The sequence below is a fragment of the Saccopteryx bilineata genome, chromosome 8 (genome assembly GCF_036850765.1).
Source record: "Saccopteryx bilineata isolate mSacBil1 chromosome 8, mSacBil1_pri_phased_curated, whole genome shotgun sequence".
Lineage (NCBI taxonomy): Eukaryota > Metazoa > Chordata > Mammalia > Chiroptera > Emballonuridae > Saccopteryx > Saccopteryx bilineata.
In genome coordinates, this window is record NC_089497.1 from 44,884,418 (window position 1) to 44,908,008 (window position 23,591).

The 23,591-nt window shown below is 37.9% G+C and overlaps 1 protein-coding gene across 1 annotated transcript in view; it reads left to right on the plus strand.

The window, feature by feature from the left end:
• Positions 1-23,591, plus strand: part of GAP43 (growth associated protein 43) — a 120,402-nt gene that overhangs the window by 96,271 nt on the left and 540 nt on the right. The window lies entirely within an intron of this gene.

Consider the following 23,591-nt stretch of genomic DNA (forward strand, 5'->3'; position numbering starts at 1 on the left):
AAGGTGACCCCCACATCACCCTCACATTCAACTGATTTACTCCTTATCCCCTCTGCATCCTGGGCAGATGTTCCCCTCTCTTCCTTTGGTCTTGCAAGGTCTTTGGTGATTCATATAGTTCTCACATGTTATGCTGTTCTTCTAATGACTAGACGATGTTGGAAACCTGACTGACTATAAATGGGCTGTGTCAGTGACACTTGAGGATCAGATCCTTGTCCTACTCTCAGTGCTTCTCAGTTGCTCTTTACAAAGGGGCACAGTCATAGGGAAGAAATTGGTTCCATCTCCCCATTCAAAAACTACATGTCTAAAAGCAAAGAACCATTTCAGCAATTCAAAACCACTGGGAGTTTTGCACTGACTGAAAATAGATGGCAAAAACACACCTTTGCTTAGGAAGAAACTTTTTTTCTCATGTTCAATTATCAAATCAAAGTCATGCAAGCTTTAATGTCTAATAAAGCTCCCTGGTAGGTTAAAATGTTCTACTTATCATTAGTATGTTGAATTTGCTTACATGTAGTTCAGTATATTTGGGACTTTTTTTTACATAAGAGCATTTTTTGGTTGTTGTTGAACCATTGCATAAAAATTAACAGTGTGTAGGTGTGTGTGTGTGTGTGTGTGTGTGTATGTATGTATGTATATAAGGTCTACTGGAAAGTTCTGTCCATTTTTGGAATAAAACAAAATACAAATTTTTCTTACCGTCAATAAACTTTATTAAATAATATAATTGCCATTATTATTAATGATTTCTTGCCAGCATGAGGGCAATTGTATATCCCATTTTTGAAAAATGTTTTATCTTTTGATGTGAAAAATTGAACCAGTGCTTGTTTGATATCTTCTTAATTTTTGAATTTTTTGCCCTTCAAAAAATTTTGTAAGGACAAAAACAAGTGATAGTCGGAGGGTGCTAAGTCCGGGGAATATGGTGGATGCAATAGACATGCTTCTGTAGCATTTCTTCCTTGTTGAAATTCGTAAAAATTACAATGGCGTAAATGAACTTTATCAGTAGCCATGGGTACACTATGGCTTCACACATAAGACTAACATGAATCAACTTTGTTTTAGTTAATTTGCTACATCAGTATGTATACATTAAGTGATAAAAATAGAGAGGCACACATGCGCCAAATAATCATGTGCTTACGTGTCGAAACTTGTTGTGATAGAAATAGACAGAACTTTCCGGTAGACCTTATATATATGTATATTCAGGCATCTTTGTTAGTTTTTATCAGTCAGAGCCCAAGGAGTGATGCTTATATCATTTGTTAGCTCTGCACAATAGGAAAACAGTTCTGTGACTCAGTTAACTGCAATAAAACCAGCAGGTCTTCTATTGGATCTAACTGTGGTGGCTAAGGTTTCCAGAGTCAAGGTAAAGCACTGTGAGACAGACACTAAATCTCGTCGGGATAGCTGTGGATAAACGTGGGTGAGAAAAGCTCTGCACTACCAAAGGGCCTGGATGTCCGAGAGAGTCTGTGTGTGTGTGACGGGACTTAGTCAAGGAAATGCGGTGGAGAAATGTGGGCAGGGGGTGGCAAAAGACACCAGAGGGGTTGGGCAGGGGTGCCAGTGCTACCTAAAAATCACAATAAAAAGGAATGTGGGATGGGGAGGGAACAGTGTGACAGCAAGAAACTGTAAAGCTTCAAAATCTATGGATTGGAAGCCTCTGATGATAGAAATCTATATTTGAATAAGAGAACAAGATATGTTCGTATGATCAATGAATTGGCCCTGAGCTGCTGACTCTTCCTTTCTTCCACATCCCCTCGCCATTCCTACCACCATCCTCCTTTATTTAACAGCAGCCCAACCCTTGCCTGACAAGGGGAAATGGGAGCAGCTGAAAGGGAGGACACTGTAGGTATAAAGAGCTGTGATTAATCTTCATTGCCGAGTGCTTGTAAAAGTGGCAGCCATTCTTAGGGACTGGAATTTTCTACACCAGAGACTTTAGACAATTGTTGATTGTGTCTGTTTACTGTGAAAAGCTTTGGCTGACTGAGGAAGTTGTTTGGTACTGGCAGGAGGTTGATGGGAATATAATCATTCCAGCTCAGCTATTGGTCTTTAGCAACCTGGGTCCTGACACCTGCAGAGTATGCAGGTTTGTATCTTGTCACCACGTGTGTAATGTGCATGAAAAAAAAATGGTAACAAGGCTAATGCCACCCTTTCACAAGGAGAGTTTTGTTTTCTCTTGCTCTCTCTCTTCCATATTGCTCTTTCTCCCAACCTTCTGTCCTCTGCCCCCACTGCCATGCTCCCACCCAGATCTCCTGAGAGTCATTACTTCTCAGCCCATCAGCCAAAGTTAGTGGGTTCCTATGGTTACAAGGCAGCTGGTGTCTAGACACTGAGAGATGCCTTGCAATTGAGCTGCAAATCTAGCTTCTATCACACACTCCCCTCTCTTCCCTCCTCCTCTCTCCTCCATTTCCTCTTTATTTACAGCAGGCATTAATGCCAACACCGGATGGAATTTACTTTGACAGGCCATTAAAGGGAAGAGGGGAAGAGAGAGGCAGAAAAACCCAAACTTGCTGTCTTGTCATATCAGTGAAATGAGAGAACAACTGAGATGACAGACCCCAGTCTGGCTCACTCTTTCTTTCTCACAAAGGATTTTATTTAATTAAAATATTTGAAATTAGAAAACAGTGCCACTAGCCCATTGGGATCTATAAGCGTCTTTAAGAGCCAGTAAAAGCATTTCAGGATGGGGCAGCTGGTAGCACTGGGTTGATGTAGAATCTTTCCACTGTCTCTGTGCAATCAATGTCATTTTTCTTTTAAGAAGCTCAAGGGAATCAAATGTCCATGGGTATTACTAGATAGAAAACGTCAGAGTGGAACACAGGCAAATACAGTATCAGGCCTTAATAATGACACCTCAGATATGGAAACTCAAGTTTAATCTTTCGTATTTCTTCTGAGAAAGAAAAAAGCAGCCCTTGACAGCCAGGAGCTGGCCTGGCACTCACAGACAGGTCTCAGTTTTCCTCTTAATGTAAACAATTTCACAGAATGCCAACATCAGACTTTGTCTGATTGGTCAAGGCAAAACCACCATAATCATGTCTGAACACAGACTAAGTATGGACATCGTCTAACCATCAAATATCCAAGTATTTTCCTAATCTGACTAATATGAATGACACATGCCTTCTAGATAATATTTATTGAGATTCCCAATCATAAAATGGTCCCAACTTCATGACAGCATCTAATCCAGAGCAAAGCTCTGCTTCCTTGAATTCAAATCCCCTAGCACAAGCCCAAAGTCTTTCTTTCTAACCCTCTGACACTGCAATGCCTTACGGCTCCCCATGGTGAATGTTCTCTCTAGCTACAACATGCCAACAGACCCCGTTTTGTTTAACTATAAGTGTGTTCCTAGTAGTCTGTGGCTAGAATATGTTGACATTTCATAGAATTTCATTCTATATTATAATTTATATTCCAGTTAACTTCAGTAAAATATCATTTTCTTATTTAACCCTACAACTTCTGAATATTTTCAATACTATCTTTATACCCAAAATGATTACTATATTTCCTGTTATTCACTAATTCTCCTTATAAGATCTTGTAAAAATCTAACTTAGGAAACAGAATTAACTCTATATTCTTTTCCCTATATTTAGCATTTTCTTATTTTTGCTCGCAACAATCGGAGAAGATGGCTAGGCACCGAGAAGAGTTTGAAAAGCTCTATATTTCTCTCTGGGACTCCTGTGACCTGAGTCAGTAGTGATTGCAAAGACATGCGGATCAAACAGATGGATGACATCAAACATTTCCAAGCAAAATGATAGTGACGCTATGACAAAATAAAAGTGATTTAGTATACTTTCATTCAAACAACAATGAAAGCCATGTCCCTTGCTTCTGATTCAATGGTATCAGAAAATTTGTTGAGGCAGCAACTATCTCCTCTCCCTTTCACATGATCATATTTTGGCTTTCAATAACTATTTTAGCTACTATCCACTACAAAAAAGTGTTTTTGTTTTTTTTTGTGTGTTTTGGTGTTTTTTTTTTGTATTTTCCCAAAGTGAAAAGTGGGGGAGGGGGATAGAGGGCAGACAGACAGACTCCTGCATGTGCCCCACTGTGATCCACCCAGCATGCCCACCAGGGGGTGATGCTCTGCCCATCTGGGGTGTTGCTCCATTGCAGCTGGATCTATTCTAGCACCTGAGGCAGAGGCCATGAAGCCATCCTCAGTTCCCAGGACAACTTTGCTCCAATGGAGCCTTGGCTGTGGGAGGAGAAAAGAGAGATAGAGAGAAAGGAGAGGGAGAAAGGTGGAGAAGCAGATGAGCGCTTTTCCTGTGTGCCCTGGCCAGGAATTGAACTCAAGACTTGCACATGCTGGCTGACACTCTACCACTAAACCAATAGGCCAGGGCCACAAAAAGTTTTTAAGAAGGCTACCTCGGAAGCAGAAAATGTATTATGCTTAGACTGCATTGGTTCAGACTTTAGTGTCTCTGCCACCCCCTTAAATGCCAGCCTGTTATAGTGCCATCTATCCCTGTAGACCCCACCAATGGAGTAATTCACTCTCCCACTTTCAGGTTGAGTTCTATACGTGGTTCTGGAGTTGACATCATTTTCATTCCTAGGCTGGGAAAATTTAAAGGGCCCTATACACAATTGGCTCACCATGAAGTCACCTTGAACCTAAACACCTGTAATTGGTCTCTTGTTTGAAACAGTTCCACCGACTAGACTTCTGCTTGGTTTGCTTTGTCTAAGTCCCTGTCTCATTCATCTCATTCGTACTCTGGTCTCTGAGACTAAGGCCCTGCCTTATTCTCATCACCCTCCTAAAGATAAGAATCTTGTTCTCAGACACATAATTAGAGGACCTTGTTGCTGGCTGACAGATATCCCCACAGGTCCATAGTCTATCTATAGCGGTCTCTTTCTAGTTATTATGTTCCCTAGCCTCTAAAGCACATTGACTTCCCCTATTGGTGACCTCCTATTTGACTATTTTCCTTAAACATGTACTTCAGATATTGTGTTATCCTTACTCACTTGCACTTCCTTCCATTGCTTCCTCCTGGTTTCGTGCCCAAGTAATAGTAATCGTATGGTTAGTCTCAATTCTCTTTGAGTTTGGCATACTTTTTATCAGGTATATCAGTACAGTTTTTATTTTTATTTTTTCTTTCTGTTTCATGGCCTCAAGTAAAAAAAATATGTTGTTAAGAAGAAAGAATCAACAGATACAGATAAGTGCTTATGGAGGGAGAGAATTTTAAACTTGGATCACTGAGAGAATTAGAAGGCCAATCTAGTTATATTTGTAGTGATAGTGATTATTGTGTGATGTCCAGTATAGACAGAGATATAAGATTAAAGTGAGGAGTAGAGTCAAAGAGGTAGAGAAATATGGGAATTTCATGTATGTAAAGTGGGTAATCATTAAAGTTTTGTGATAAAGGAAATAATATACTTATAGTATTAACAATATGACAATGGTAATATAACTTAGCTGGTTACTTGATTATGGGGTCAAGATTGAAATCATTAGAGAGAATGAGTTTTCTGACACAGAATAGAACAGCTAGAAAACAGAAGAAATAAATCCAGAAATAGTCTTCACTGAAGTTAAGAAAAAACAAATATTTTAAGAAGATGTCAAAAACAAAAATGTACCAGTGATTAAGAAGATGATCTTGTGCAGGCTGTTGTAATAAGGACGCCAGCTCCCAAATGTCTTGGTGGGGTCATTTTCCTTTAGCTTTTTATAGGGAGGAGTAGACAAGTTACAAGTGGGGTGATTTACATCTGGGATTGTTCTGCATTCAGGAGAAGTCTAGATAGTTAGCTGAACAGGATTTGTTTATGTCTGTGTCTGACTTGTTTCAAAGGAACAAAAAATTCTAATCTCAGTTACTCACTCATGAATCAAAGGATGGATTTTGAAGGGTCCGTGTCTGGCTTTGTTAGAAGGTTCAGGCAAAGAGGGAAAAATATGTGTTTGGCCTTGTTACAGGTAAACAAGGGAGTCACCCTGACTCTTCTGGGAGTCATGTGAAAAAGTGTACAGCAAATCATATGGATAAGGATATTTTGCAGTAAGACATTTTCTAAACACTAGAAAGTGATGAGACTTCAGAAAAAAATACTTGGGGGAATTTCTGTCACTTTTCTGAGGCATAGAGCCATCAGTAAAGATCAACGCTGTCAAAAGGAGTAGTAAAAAAAAGATCAAGAACAATGGTAAATAAGAAAGGGCCTTACAGTTTGAAATATAATGATTTGTGTGTGTGTGTAAGTTTGTGGAGAACACTGTTAGAAAAATGATAGTCAACTGACAAAGAAACCAAAAAAGGTAAGATGAAGAAAAGATGGCATAATTTCAATTTATTCTTTCATGAAGTGTGTTGACTGAAAAGGAAAAGAACAGGCTTGTAAACTTTTTAAAGAAAGAGGCAGTCTGGCCCTGGATGAATAGTTCAGTTAGTTGGAGCATTGTCCTGATACTTCAAGATTGTGCAGTTTTGATCCCTTGTCAGGGCACATGCAAGGAGCCACCAATGAATGCATAAGTTCTGTAAGTGGAATAACAAATCAATGTTTCTCTCTCTCTCTCTCTCTCTCTCTCTCTCTCAAATCAATTAAAAAGAAAGAGAGAGAGGAAGGAAGGAAAGAAGGAAGGAAGGAAGGAAGGAAGGAAGGAAGGAAGGAAGGAAGGAAGGTAGGAAGGAAGGAAGGAAGGGGGAGGGAGGGAGGGAGGGAGGAAAAAGAAAAGAAAAAAGAAAAGAAAAGTTAGAAAAGTTGTCTTTTCCTTTTTGAACTGTCTTTACAAAAGAAAATACATTGAGGATATATTTTGTTTTGTGTTATTCCAGAAGAAAGAATTCTATACCAGCTTATGGGAAGTAGATTTTGGCTGAATATCGGGAGAATTTTATAGTGAAGAGTTGGAATAACTTGTTGAGACAGAGGCTGTGCATCACCTAGGGGTATTCTCGGGGACAGTGGTACTAGGTGAGGCACTGCTGGGGGGCCTTCTAAGGGCCTTTCTACTCCAGATTTTCTGTACGTAGTCTGATGGCTTTTAAAAATAGGTTTTGAAAAAGGAAGATAGTAGGAGGCAGATTCTAAGCATAGAGTGTAACTTAGAAAATGGCTTTGTTGGTGAAAAAACATTGGGTGGAGAAAGGAGAGAAAGACTTCAGTGTAATGTTTTTTCAAATGTCAATATTGTATAATGGGCAAATAGATTAGATTCTTGAGTTCTATTTCAGATAAGCTATGGACTCACCATGGGGCTTTATTCTTTAAATGCTTATTGTCCCAATGTCCCCAAATAGCCAAAGCTATTATATTCGTTTCCACTAAATATAGTAAAGAGCTTTGGCCTCTTTGACTAAAAAGAGAAAAATCAGTACAAATAAAAATATTACCTTTTGATGTAGTTCTGGTTGTTTTCCAGTAAGTGCTATTGATTTTTAAAGCAAATTTTCACTCCCAGGCAGTGCCATAATTTGACAGGCCCCAGGAACTCAAAATTTACAATGATTGCAAAACGAATTGTCGCAGTAAGAATTGGAGATTGCATTTGTTTACCTACGTGCAAGCATGTAGCACAGACACCTTTTATATGGCTTGCTTCTTACACTAGTTTTGTTTTAATTATTTTCAAAATTGAGTTAAACCTTCTCAGATGTTTTTTTAACACTCTGCTTTCATTGGGAAGTGGAGGAAGTGGTAGATGGGGAAATGACATGCACTTTTATTTCCTCTTCATCACGACACAGTCCTGATCTCATGGATTCCTAAATATGACAGCGTTTGTAGTAATTTTCACTACTTCTGAACCTTCATAAGTAATGACTCTTCAGTCATTTAGTTTATAAAACCTATCATAGCCCTGACCAGATAGTTCGGTTGGTTAGTTAGAGCATCGTCCCGAAGCTCAGAGGTTGCCGGTTTGATCCCTGGTCAGGGCATGTACAGGAACAGATCTATGTTCCCCCTCCCTCTCTCACTCTCTCCCTCTTCCTCTTTCACTAAAATCAATGAACAAATATTTTAGACTATTTAAAAAATTAAAAAATAAAACCTACCATAACTGATAATGACTGCTGGGTCTAAGTTACAGTTTTAGAGGTCTCCATTTCTTTTCTTCTCTGCATATAAAATCCCCTTTACCTCTTACAATCTGTACTTAGTATGTTGAAGTCTGATACAACAGTAATCTCCAGACCTGGTTCTCCAAGCCTCCAGAGGTTCTAAAATTATTGCTGGTAGTCCTTAAAACAAAACTATGTTGGGCTTACCCTCTTTATTTACAAAGAAGAAAATAAACGGAGGTAGAGAGAAAGAGGGGAGGAAGGGAGGTAAAGGAGAGATAAAAAAGGGGAGGGAGGGAGGACAGTAAAGAGGTAAGGAAAGAAAGGAGAGGGAAAAAGAGGAAGGGAGAGAAGCATAGATTTATGGTACATTTAGGACTACTGGAAAGAAAGGTGAATTAAAATGGAGCAGTAGAATCCATTTATAAAAAAAATCCACTTACTGTACCAGTATCCCCCAAAGTTGTGAAAGGTATTATAGTATTTTGGGAAGATTCACTGAATTCTAATTAGCTGTGTGGCTTTGGGCAAAACTCTCCATCTGCATATTCTCAGAAAGAATAAGGGGCTGAGATCAGGTGATCAATAAGATCTCCTTCAGCTTCCACTACTGTGTAATTTTACACACAATTACAAGCTGACTCTATGACAATACCTCCAGATTTTTTATTTTTGTCCTGAATTATGTGGCTTATCCATTTGCAATGATAAAATTAGCAAAACAACTGCCAAATCTTGTGGGTTTTTTGTGGTGGTGTTTTTTTTTGTTTGTTTGTTTGTTTGTTTTTGTGGTGTGTAGATACAGCAATAACAGAAAATTAAACAACGAAGATAAAAAATTGTGTAGCTTATTGTAAAAACTACCCAAACACATCACGGCAAGTCACAGCAAGACTTGAGCTGAATATGACTCACAAATATAGTAATTTTATTTTAAAATTCAAATGTTATCCCAACAACCAATATTCATAGGGAAGAAAAAACTTTAGGCAGGGGATTGCTATTGGACCCTTACAGAATTAGAACTATGTCCAGTTTTGGTTTCTGTATTTTAACCTGGGAGTCGGAGAAATCATTTAACCACATATCAGAATGTAAGATTTGAAAACCTAGATCTGCTTTTGCTTTTAAAGACAAATATTGAAAATAAAAACCTTGTAAGAAGGTCTATTAACTCAATATCTGTTTAAAAATTATAAATAGCTTGACCTGTGGTGGCGCAGTGGATAAAGTGTCGACCTGGAATGCTGAGGTCGCCGGTTCAAAACCCTGGGCTTGCCCAGTCAAGGCACATATGGGAGTTGATGCTTCCTGCTCTTCCCCCCTTCTCTCTCTCTCTCTCTCTCTCTCTCTCTCTCCTCTAAAATGAATAAATAAAAATAATTAAAAAATGAATAAATAAATAAAAAATAAATAAAATTAAAAAAAATAAAATAAAAATTATAAATAATTAGTTGAATTTTTAAATAAAAACCACTATAACCTAGATTGTTCATTAGCTTTCTCAAGGTGTAACAGATACAAACTACTATACTTTTGTAATGAATTACTAGGTAAGATCTAGGGTGACTCATTGTTAAAAACAATAAGAATAATAGAAATAACTAAGGAAAACAAACTTGAAATGGCTAGTAAAATAGCTAAGCAGCCTGTTTCAATAAATGAAAAAATGCTAGAAAGAAAAGCTTATAGACTAGGTTCAATGAAAAATGACAAACAAACATGATTAACCTGTTTGATTTTTCTTTATCTTCTAAGTACGGACCTAAACAATTAACATCAAATAGCAGAAGTCTGACTTTTTGAAAATTATTAATTTCCTCCCAAACACAGCAGGAAGAATTAGAGATAATCCTTAAGTGGGGGTGAGGAATTCTGTTTTAACATGATTCCCCAAAATGTATATTTCTATGCCTGAAATTCTTTTAAGAAAATAGTCTTTTTCTACTCCACCTTTTCTCTCTTTATTCTTCAAAATCTTCTGGAATTCCTTGCTTCTGAAACCCAGAAGAGAGAATTGTTCATAGGTAGAAAGAATAATCCCATCAGAACAGTTGGCTACATAGCCTCCCAACATACGTCCTGTCCCCAGATGACTGCAAGGTTTCCTGGAAATGAAAAGGTCTTTCTCATCATGAAGTTGAAAATCGTTCCTGTAGCTGATTATTTTCCTGAAAGTTAATGGACAAAATGTTTCGGGTCTTTTTCAAGTTTTGAATTTGATAATGATTATAGAATAAGAAATTTTTTCTTAAAATTGGATATGCTATCTTAAGCCTAGAGATTTGCCATTCCCCTCTGTAACTTTCCTACTGGATACAAGATTTACTACACATCTAGCGGCAGGGGGTGACTTGGTTCTTGTTTGTTCAGGATATAAACTTTAGCTACACAATTTAGAGATTCATATGGAGATAAGGCTGAGGATAGGTTGTTTCCATTTGAAATCAACTGGCTGCTTTTCTTTAGGTAAGAAATAGCAGAGACGTTCCTGCCTTTTGAGACATTACTGTTGAGCAGCCTTGATTCCCACATCCCAGAATCATGCCCTTCAAGTCTGATCATTGGTCATTTCTGCCCTTGAGATAATTTCTGGGCCTTGGCCCCTGATATCAAAACCTTTTTTCAAAAAGAATTTTTTTCATACTACAAGGCAAAACTTCATAAGTCACAGACTTTTCTTTCTCTTTCTTTGGATATGTGAAGACAGTTTTTCTTTGACTATGAGCTAAGTTTGGATAAGCGTGAATGTGGAGAGAGGAGAAGATAACTCTCATTCATTAGACATGTAGGAGAGCAAGATAGTGACATTGCATTAGGTTCTTTAGTCTCTCTTTTAATGCTCATCACAAATCTCTAAGGTAGAAATTATTCCCACTTTACATATGAAGAAATAGGGAAATGGGGAAGATATATATTGAATACTTTTATGTGATGCTCCTTAGCACAATGATTGGCACATAATAAACATTAAACCAATGTTAGTTCCTTTTAGTCATTTAATAATGATAGTCAGCACTTACTGAGCATTTACTGAAACATACCATTCATTATTAAGTACTTTAAATAATTAACACATTTAAATCTCATAAAAAGCCCAGGAGGCAAGGGACCAATATTATCACCAATTATAGATAAGGAAAATCAGACAGTAAGAGGTTAAATAACTTAATCAAAATCATGGTAAATGTGAGAGATAGAACTTAAGTATAAATAGTCTGGCTCTAGAACCAGCTCTCTCTCTCTCTCTCTCTCTCTCTCTTTCTTTTTCCATTTTGACAGAAATAGAGAATCAGAGAGGGACAGATAGGGACAAATAGATAGGAAGGGAGAGAGATGAGAAGTATCAATTCTTTGTTGAAACACCTTAGTTGTTCATTGTAAAGCCAGTAGTCACGGCCACCATCACAGCTGCCTGGCCCGTGCAAGTTCAGTTTTGATTTGGACCGATGGTAATGAAGCAACGGAACCAAAAACTGGTGATCCATTTTCCTTTATTCTAGACTCACACTCGGCAAGCGAGTAAAAACAAACACACTGGCCTCCAACACCCACTCATTCAGTGCTCACAAAGCTACTGACTCATCCAAGTTTTCCCAGAATCAAAGACTTCCACCTCACCAGTCTTATTCACCTCTGTTCCCCATCTCCTTCTCCTCCATTAACTGGCTTCTCCTTCCCCCATTCCACCATTTTGGCTGCCTGCCCTGCTCCAGCCTGGGCTCCTCCTACCTACAAGAACATGGCCACTCTCCCCAAAATGGCCTCCTAGCTCCTCCTTTTAAAACCTTTTGGCGTGAAAGCCCCTCCCCCAGCATGAAAGGCAATCAGCTGCCCCACATGGGCAGCAGCCATCTTTAACAAAGTGAGCATAATATATCTTATCTGCCCAACATTCATCAATTGCTTTCTCATATGAGCCTTGATTGGGGGACTACAGCAGAGTGAGTGACTCCTTGCTTAAGCCAGTGACCTTGGGCTCAAGCCAGTGACCTTGGGCTTTAAGACAGAGACCTTTGGGCTCAAGCCAGTGACTATGGATTCATGTCTATGATCCTGCGCTCAAGCCAGCAACCCCATGCTCAAGCCAGGGACCTCAGGGCTTTGAACCTGGGTCCTCTGTGTTCCAGTCCAATGCTCTATCCACTGCACCACTGTGTGGTCAGGCTAGAACTATCTGTCTTAACTACGACTCATGTCATGTAAAAGTTGTTATTCTTATAGTAGTTATCTATTTTTTTTACATTTGGATTTTACATCTATGAATAATTTGTTATAAAATTAGAAGATATAAAGTTAAAATTAGCAAAAAATGGAAGATAATGTTTTCCATGACAAGAATAATATTAGGGTGTTATTTTTTATAATTCAATATTTTGAAATTCCAAAAAAACCTCTGCAATTTAATCATGGTAACATTAAAGGTCCACACTTTTTCTGCCTGAGGTAAATTGAGGTTTTAGCTACATGTCAAAAAGCATTCTTAGGATTTTCTCTTTTTGCATTTATTTCTACAAATATTGAATTTTTATCATGTGATAAGTATGACACTAGGAGTTGGGGGTAATATAAATTCATTGATTCATTAAAAAATAGATGTAGACCCTAGCCAGTTAGTTCAGTTGCTTAGAGTGTTGTACCAAACACCAAGGTTGCAGGTTTGATCCCCAGTCAGGGCACATATGGGAAGCAACCAATGAACACAACTAGGTGAAACAACAAATGAATGCTTCTCTCTTTCTCTCTCTCTCCTCTCTCTCTCTCTCTCTCTCTCTCTCCCTCTCTTCATCTCTTTAAAAGAAAATAAATTTAAAAATATATATTTGTATATATTTGCTAGGTACTTCTCTAGGCATTTGGGACTTAATAAACAAAACTAAAAATCTCTGCCTTTGTGGAATTTAAATGCCAACAAATATTTTTTTCCTTTGAGAAGTTAATTCTCAGTCAAGAAGACTAGAAGCAATACCACAAGCTAATGTATAATGTAAGGATGTAATTTCCATATAACTAACGAGCAAGAAGTGATTGATTCTGCCTTGGATAGGTTTCGAGGTGTGGAAAGAACATTTAAGGGATGATGAAGCAGCACTTGCTAGATGCATTGACTAGGGTCAGTTGACTAATCTGCCTTCTAACCCCAGTCCTTAATTTTTGATTAAAAGAATAACTTTGGTCCCATTCTCTGGAATCAGACTCTGAGAACGGAATCTTATGCTAATACTTTATTGCTGGAAATTCATTAGTGAGTGAGGAAAGAGGAGAGGTCAGTAAAGTAGATTGGTAAGAAGTGGCTTCAGGAAAAGTGAGTCTCAGCCTGATCCCACAGAGAGCTCTTAAGCACAAATTGTACCACAGAGATTGTTTTGCCCAAAAGCAAGGGCTCTGGGGTCCAGGGTGAAAAAAGGGTCATGATCTCAGATTGAGGTGGTTCACACATCCCCTATCCAAGGGGCAGGTGTGGGCATTGGCAGCCAACACCTCCAGCTGTTAGGAATGGTGATGCATGGGCTTTGGTAGCCCATTTATAAAATCTGAAATAGTCATTATTTTTTTTACTTCATTTACTAAAAAAAAAAAATCTTAAAATGTGAGTAATTTAAATATAGCAAAGTAGAAAAGGGGACACTGTTATTCAGGAGTCCTGACTGAAATTAGTTCTTGAACACAGACATGACTATCTTTTCATTCTGATTAAAGGGAACCTCTTCCATTTTGAGTTAGAGTCCACATTGTATCATCCTGGCACAATTTCATACACCTGCTCCCTTTTATTTGTCCAATGAGAATGTTTTGCAGTTTTTAAATGACATTAGGTGATGACTTCATTTTCAGTTCTCCTTAGACTCCACCACTGGTTTTACGCATGGCCAGGTTATCACATTAATGTTATTGTCTACCTGGCTCCTTTGATAATTGAGTTTGTAAAAGATAGAGAGATGCAACTAAAATTTTCTCCTGGGTAGGATACTCCTCACCTGGGATACTATAAAGTGAAAAGTGGAAATAGAGTTGTACTCTTGTCAGATAGAATTTTAAACTTTTAAATATATACATACAATTTTACAGAAAAAAGCAAAACAAACTTAATTGCTAGGCTGAACTATTTCTGATCATTGGTATTGGCAACATTCAATATTGCAGCATTATTTCTCTATCCCCAACATCACCCTCCCATATGTGCCCGACTGGGATCCACCCAGCATGCCCATCAGGGGGCGATTCTCTGCCCATTGGGGCATTGCTCTGTTGTGGCTGGATCCATTCTAGCACCTGAGGCAGAGGCCATGGTGCCAGCCTCAGCGCCTGGGCCAACTTTGCTCCAATGGAGCCTTGTCTGTGGGAGGGGAAGAGAGAGACAGAGAGGAAGGAGGGGGGGGGTGGAGAAGCAGATGAGCGCTTCTCCTGTGTGCCCTGACTAGGAATTGAACCCGGGACTTCCACATGCAAGGCCGATGCTTTATCATTGAACCAATTGGCCAGAGCCCAAATTATAATTTTTTATCTTTCTTTACATTTCTCATGGATAAACAATGTTGAACACTAATTTTGATGACTTGTAAACATTTTGTATAGAGAATGTTAAAGAAGTTTTTAAGGCCAATTAAACTGTACCTTCTTTGAGTTTTGTTTTGTTTTATTTATTTATTTATTTATTTATTTATTTTTATAACTCTTGGTCTTTTCCTCTTTCAGAAAAAAACACAGACTTTTGTTTTATAGGTTAGAAATCCTAGATTATTTTCCAACATCTGTAACAGATTAACTCTGATTAATAAATCACTTGTATTATTATTTTTTGATCAGAGTTAGAGAATTTACAGGGACATTCTAGAGTAGAAGTTGTCTTAATCATTTATTGAGAAAGAAGATATTTTTCCCTTTGGGAAATAGGTTTTTTTCTTCCTGGAATAAAAATTTAAAATTTGATGTGTTATTGTTTTTTAACCCAAATCCCACAAGTTGGATTAAAATCTCAACATACAGCAGTCTTACTTTAAATTTTATACAATTCTTTCAAATACCTTTCTTCCACTTCCAAGCAACCTTCAGTAGGTGAGACAAGCATTATAATCTACTTTTTTTTTTTTTTGTAGATTAGGAATCCAAGTCAAGGAAAGGAAAGAACCTTCTCTGAGGTCATCTGACTAATTGGCTGCATAGTCAAGGCTAAATCATATCAGCTTGATCCTAGGCCATAACTTTTGAGAGAAGTAGTAGTATGTCTCAGATATCGCTGGGACCCTGCCATGCTGCCTCTGTGTTTTCTTCCTGGTTAAATTCTTGCTTAGTATTTTTTGAAATCCTAAAGTGAATAATGTTATAAGCAATAGGATTATACTCTCTTTCAAAGGCTCAAGAAGTAGGGTGGATGGGACAGTAGGTGATGTGTGCAGTGTTCAGTTAACATCACGTGCTATATATACACGCTCAGGGCTTTGAAAGGAACTTGGAATGTAAAATATGATCATGAAAAACATAAAATGTGGATTGCACTGACTACCAAAAGCCCTGATCAGACTCCAGATCAGCATCTGGTACACAGCTCCAGGGGAAGACCATGTAAGTACCATGTGTCAGTTAGCTGCAGAATGTATTTTTTTTTATTACTTTCCTTCAAGCCTTTGAGATGATGATAGTTAATATTCAAGCAAGATGAAAATTAAAAAAAGAAAGGGAGAAAACACCCCAGCCCAGTAGTGACTGTAGAGTAACTGTGGGCATGGCCCCAGGATGATAGCAGCTTTTATTTAACCAATGTTGACAAGGCTGGGGAGAACTGGGCAGGTCCCAAGAGGTAATGTTTTACTCGGAAAGCCACTCAACCTAATTTCAGTAATGTAGGGCTGTGGAGGGGTCTGGACCAGAGCCAGCAAACAGGGCCATTAGAGCTCAGTGTAGGCGATGGCAGCTGGGAACACCGCCATCACTCCAGCAGCATTGCAGCCGGCTGCCTGGCTGACGCACAAGCAGCCACTACTGCATATGCTCCTGGTATTCACTCACCAACAGAATGTGCGGACGTGCTATTCTCACCCTTTCGAGGAAATGAATGGCATGCACGAAGGCAAGCACTGCTCCAAGACTCTATTTCAGCAAGAATCAGAGAGCAGTTTGGTGTACATTTTCAAAGACAACTATGAAAGCATCTGTGGGTCTCCGTATCCTTTTAAGGCTACCACCACACTGTTTCAAAGGGGCATAGAAATGGCTTCCATTTTTATTGCTGCTTAATGTGGTCTTGATCTTTCTTGTCTTTTCTTTCATTTTCTTTTTTTTTTAGGAATAGTAGTTGTAGATCCAGAATGTGAAAACTACTAAAATTTCTCCTATTTCAGAAATTAGGAGATTCATTCAAGGTACTCTATTTTGCATATCCAGATGTGGCCTGGGAGATATTATACTCCTTTAGTCTGAGTTCTTACATAGCTACTATATTTTTTCCTTTACCACTCCTTTTCCAACAAGCAATACACAGTACAGTAATTACTATCATATAAATTCCAAGAAGGTAGAGATCTTTGCTTGGTTGTTTTCATTCCTGTATCCCTGCTGCTATGTTTTCAGTATGTAGAACTGGCACATAGTAACTATTGCCCAGAACAGTTCACTGAAGGAATTTACACAGTTTTCTTCTCTTTTGAAGCATCATTCAGCCCTGGACGAGTAGCTCAGTTGGTTAGAGCAGGGGTCGGGAACCTATGGCTCATGAGCCAGATGTGGCCTTTTTGATGGCTGCATCTGGCTCGCAGACAAATCTTTAATAAAAACAATAATAACATTAAAAATATAAAACATTCTCATGTATTACAATCCATTCATTTCCTACCGCTCATGTTCATCGTTGCGGGTGGCTGGAGCCAAGCACAGCTGTCCTCCGGGACAACACCAAATTTTTATTGGATAATGCATAACGTACATGGGTCGTTGTATGGCTCTCACAGAATTACATTTTAAAATATGTGGTGTTCATGGCTCTTTCAGCCAAAAAATTTCCCGACCCCTGGGTTAGAGCATTCTCCCGACATGCCAAGATTGTGGGTTTCATCCCTTGTCAGGGCCCATACAAGAATCAGCCAATGAGTGCACGAGTTTAGTGAAACAACATATCAACGTTCCTCTCTCTCTCTCTCTCTCTGCCTGTCTGCCTTCCTTTCTCTCTAAAAAATCAATACAAAAATTTTAAAAAGAATATATGATTTAAACTATTTATGAGGTTTACTCTCTCTTTTTAAGTTAACATAGAAAATTATCAAAAACATGGAGACTACTAGAGAACATGGCAAATTCTAAGAGGTCTTTGGACCTTGAAAAGGTGATGTTTTTATTAAGGTTAAAATGTAAAGACCAGAGAAAGCTCTTTACTAGAGCTATAACATCATCTGCAAAAATGGACAGAATGTGCCCTGGTCGGTTGGCTCAGCGGTTGAGTGTCGGCCTAGCGTGCGGAGGACCCGGGTTCAATTCCCGGCCAGGGCACACAGGAGAAGTGCCCATTTGCTTCTCCACCCCTCTGCCGTGCTTTCCTCTCTGTCTCTCTCTTCCCCTCCCGCAGCCAAGGCTCCATTGGAGCAAAGATGGCCCGGGCGCTGGGGATGGCTCTGTGGCCTCTGCCTCAGGTGCTAGAGTGGCTCTGGTCACAACATGGCGATGCCCAGGATGGGCAGAGCATCGCCCCCTGGTGGGCAGAGCGTCACCCCTGGTGGGCGTGCCGGGTGGATCCCGGTCGGGCGCATGCGGGAGTCTGTCAGACTGTCTCTCCCTGTTTCCAGCTTCAGAAAAATAAAAAAAAAAATGGACAGAATGTAATTTCTGAGAATTTAAGTATTAATATAAATAATTACAAAATTTGCCCAATTTTATTTTTTTTAAAAAACAAAAATTTTTTCTCTTTTAGATCAAACCGATAAAATGCATCATCATTTTTTTTCTTGGACATATTTTGTCTCATAGTAAAACTAGATCTGAGGGTCGATTTCCCTTGGTAAAGGCTGATTTGGAGAGAGAAACCATCATTAGATAGAATATTAATGATTCTTAGTGAGATAAGTTCACTTAAAATGATAGATAAATTTATAGATAGGTAAGTAGGTAGGTAGGTAGATAGATAGATAGATAGATAGATAGATAGATAGATAGATAGATATCCTGTGGTTAACTTAATCTTACTCTTTTCCTGTAATGTTTCAACCAAAATTACAGTAGTATTATTAGATGAACATCTATTTGAACTTCATTAGCATTAGGTTTTTATGTTTAATATAAATAAAAGTATACTCAGAGCTGTCATATTAGCAACTCCAGGCTTTACTCATTTGTCACCTTCAAGCCCATTTACTTCCTTCCACTCACTTGTTCTATGCCACTTGGTATTGAAAATGTCATGTAATCTTTAGCTCTACAGCTTCTTCTTAAGCAATAACTATCTCAGAGGGAGGTTGATCCTTTAGATGGGGAATGTGGTTAATTACTCTAATTGGATCATGATAACTGGAGTGACCAGCTGGCCTCAACCATTCATTTATCTTTGCCACTCACCACGATGATCAAAGATTTTGCACAAAATACTAAAGACTTCATATTAACTCATCTTGAACAAATACAAAGTATGTAATTAGGGCCAAACAGTACCAAGACAAGATTTCACATTATTCATGACTAAACACACCCTGGACATATAGCTCGACTGATTAGAGCATCATCCCAATATGCAAAGGTTACTGGTTCAATCCCTGGTCAGAGCACATACAGAAACAGATGAATGCTTCTGTCACTCTCTCTCTCTCCTTTCCTCTCTCTCTAAAAAACAAAAACAAACAAACAAAAAAAACCCGAATCAGAGTTCTTTCTTCCATTCTAAACTGCTTTTACCAAGACTCGTTTTTAGACTTTGACGGCCCCCGGTTTACATACCTGTGGACTCTGCTCCAGCTCCTGCTCTGGGAACACCCACTTTTCTTGAGCAAAGTTAAGGGCAGGGAAAACATGCAAACTATAAGCGAGCAAACATATACATCATATTTACAAACTTATTTGACCAACATTGTGCCTGGACTTTCATTTCCTCATCTGTGAAATGAAGCTATCTATTCATTCTTGCATTCAACAAATATCCCAAATATCCACTGAGAGCCTTCCCTGCACTAGGTTTTGTGCTGGACATGGTGGGGATGGGGGAGCTAGTTGAGTAAACTAGATATTATTGTCTTACCCTTGAAGAATTATGGTTTAACAACTAGTTGATCTTAAAGGTCTCTCTCACTGTTGAGATTCTATGATTATAGATGTCATTGTTTATTAAAAGTATATTTTGTAAGGCTTAAACAAGAGAAAGATATTTGTTGTGTTTTTTACACTGCTTCTCAATATCCAGAAGAATGTCTGGCACATTGCAGATGCTCAATAACAATTTATGGAACAAATAAATAAGCAAATATATTTCAAATACTTTGAAGCATTTGAGGAGAGAATAGGTAAATATTGAAGCTCTTATATTAGAAAATAACAGATTTCTGTCCTGTCACAATTAACAGATGCATATCAAGTTTCACCTTTTCTCCTAGGCCCAGACAAAGGTTGACAATAGAAAGTGAGGAAACTAGGGAGCATTTAACCTGATTTCATAACAATAGGGGAGAGAAAGTATGGCTGTTGTTTCTTAAAGTTACCTGGATCTTTGTTCTTTTGTCTTCCTCTTTTGAATTCTGTTCCCTTTATTCCACAAATATAAAATTCTTTCACCTTATTCAACCTGCTTCCACATTTTCTTTTGAATGTTTTAATCTCCCTCAAGTCACACATAATAGTTCCCAAGTTTTTATTTTAGGAAGTGTTATCTTGCTCCTGCAGTTAATCCTATTTGTGTCTAAAGAGCTTAAATCAACATTCTGTTCTTTTATAGTTTGAAGGGGGCACTAAATACATCGGGTATTTTTTTAGAGCTGCTAAGGATTGTAAACCACCCTGGGCATACCTGTAGTATTCAAGATTTAGGCAAGGCTGGGGAACTGCATAAATTCTCTAAAAAGATTTCAAATTGCTATAGAAAAACCTAACTAAAATAAACATGGAAGCCTTCTGAAAGAGAATTAAACGATGCATTACCATACTAAATTTCTGTAATCCATGAGGAACACTGCTGGTACATAAAGTATTATGCTGATCAGAAATTAGTTTCATCCAAAACTGTTTGCTGGGAAATATGATTGGTATGCTGGTTCTTTAAGAGTTAATAATGGTTATTTTGGAAGGCTATGGCCTTACAGAAATCTTTATGAGTAATAAGGTAGCCTTACTAAAATAACTACACTTTGGGAATAACATACAGTCAGTTACAAAACCTCCCAAATAAATAAGACTTAAAAACTTTGGTCAAAACTAAGTCATAAAATAAAATTTTTCATAATAACTGCTACCTCATTTACAAAACTGGCTTCACTTGATTCTAAAAAGAATTTTATCTATTTCTGCGATATACAGTCTCTGCTAATGAAGAGAATTTTTAAAAATGTAACTGGATACCATTGCAAAGAAAGAATTCCAAAAATATATAATATTTAGCAACATGGTCTTATTTGGCTATAAAAGTTCAGCTTTATATGAATGTAAATATATAGCTGACTGACATGAAGAGAAATATATTTTTATAAACTCTTCTAATAGTCTTCTAAAAGAACCTTATTTCTGGCACTACATCACACTAAAAAAAAAAATTGCACAGCAAAAGAAACCATCAACAAAGTGAAAAGACAACACACTGAATGGAAGAAATTGTTTGCCAATAATACATCCAATAAGTGGTTAGTATCCAAAATTTATAAAGAACTCATACAACTTAACACCAAATATACAAACAAACAATCCAATTGAAAAGTGGGAAGAGAACTTGAAGACACTTCTCCAAAGAGGACATACAGATATCAAATAGACATATGAAAAGATGCTTAATTAATCATCATAAAAGTACAAATTAAAACCACAATGAATGAAATCATATAATTCTTAGCTTTTCCTGACTGACTTATTTTGCTTAGCATAGTAACGTATGTACTCAAGATCCATCCCTCTTGTCACAAATGGCACTATTCCATCTTTTCTTATGGCTGAATAGTGTTTCATTGTATACATGATTTTATTTATATGTGAGACATGAAAGTGAGACTCACTGACATAGACAATAGTATGGTGGTTACCAGAGGGAAGAGGGTAAAGAGGGTGCAGAAGTAAAGGGGGCCAAATATGCGGTGATGGAAGATGGTCTGACTTTGGGTGGTGGGCACACAATGTAATGTACAGACCAGATACCATAAAAATGTACACCTGAAACTTATGTGATCCTATCAACCAATGTCACCCCATTAAATTTAATTAAAAAACAAAATGAGCTATAACCTCACACCTATCAGAGTGACTATCATTAATAAATTAACAGACAACAGGCAATGGAACATTACTAATCATAAAAGAGAATAAAATGAAAGACACATGCCACATGATTTTACTCAAATGTGGAACCTAAAGAACAAAATAAACAAATAAACAAAATTGAAACAGAGGCATAGATACAGAGAACAGATTAATGGTTGCCAGAAGCAAGGGAGATTAAAAGGCTGAGAGGAAAAGGTGAAGGCATAAAAAAGTATGGATTGGTAGTTACAATATAAATATAAGGATATGAAGAGAGTATACTCAGTAATATTGTAATGACTATGTGTGGTGCCAGGTGAGCACTAGAAATATTGGGGGAAACACTTTGTAAAGTAGATGATACACTAACCACTATGCTGGACATCTGAAACAATACAAATACTCTGGAATGTGAACTCTAACTGAAAAATAAAATTAAAAAATAAACACTAGAAAATTAAAATAAATAAATAACTCCCATTACTCTAGTCTCAACATCTTTCAATTCATAGGCATTCTTGCTTAAAAAGTTGACCCTTGGCTGGCATCTCGGAAGTGGGATTTTTGAGGAGGTTCTCATCATTCCCTAACTAAGGGAATTTGTGCTAAACTGTCTAAACCAGTGGTCAACCTGGTCCCTCCTGCCTACTAGTGGGCATTCCAACTTTCACGGTGGGCGGTAGTGGAGCAACCAAAGTATAAATAAAAAGATAGATTTAACTATAGTAAGTTGTTTTTTCTGCCAAACTTAGCGAAAATCCAACATGAAGTACTTGGTAAGTAATTATTATTATATACTTTAACTTGCTGTAACTCTGCTTTATAAATTCTATAAAATAAAGTTACTTCCCTACTTTATAAATCACCATGACTGTGGAACCGGTGAGCGGTTAGAAAATTTTACTACTAACAGAGATACAAAAGTGGGTGGTAGGTATAAAAAGGTTGACTACCCCTGGTCTAAACGATGCAACAATGTGGTTTACACTGGACGTCTGGGAGTCTGGATTTGGTAACTGCTAGGTAGTAGGTGCCCACCTGACCAGCCCTTAAAAACTCTGGATTTGTAAATTCAGGTGAGTTGCCTTAGAAACTGACATCTCACACACAAGTCACTGTTCACTGCTAGAGGAATTACGCACATTCTATCCTCTGACTATGTATGCTTGTGCCTGGTTTCCTCAGAACTTCACCCAGCTCATCTCTCCCTTTGCTGATTTTGCTTTGTGTCCTTTCACTGTAATAAATCACATCTATGAATAGGACTGTACATTGAACCTTGTGAGTCCTCCTAGCAAATCCTTGAACTGGGGGTGGTCTTGGGGATTCCCAAACAGGAAGTGTAGGTTAGTGATATAGGTAATTTCAGAGAAAATGAATTCTCTTTCCACTAGCTGGCATATTAGTAAACAGTCTTGTAGCATGAAATCAATTGACTGAGTTCTACATGGAAACCAGAAGGAAGGTGTATTTGTAAAGTCTCCTGCTTCCTGAGGAAAAAAGAAAAGTGATATTTTAAAGACAGAAAGAACACTTGCCTTATGAATATTCATTTGGGGTGTTTTGGGCTGAAAGAAACTATAAACTAGTATTGTGATTTAAAGAGATCAGTTATTTGTCTCACATACTAAAAACATGTCTGAGGAGAAAGTGTCCAGCTGTGGTATGGTCACTCAGTGAGAGGTTTTTTTCTTGTCTTTCTGCTCCACCATCCTTAGTATATACTTTTGGTCTTCACCATCACAAAATAGATGCTACATTGCCGGGTACTGTTTGATGCCTCAGTTATCAAGAATGAGGAGAGAGTAAAAGACAAACACCTGGAGTCCTCCCCACAGAATTCTACGACTATCTAATTGGTCATCACTGTGTTACTTGGAAAACCCTTATTTTTAAGGGAGCTGGAAATTCAAGTAGTTTATCTTCCAGCATTTATAATACTAGAAATAAGGGGTGAGAGAGTTAGGATGGCTATTTAATGATTCACATAAAGTATCTGTCACAATTAGTTTCACACTAATGGAAAAAGAGATATGATTATTGTTGATTCCTAATGTTAAG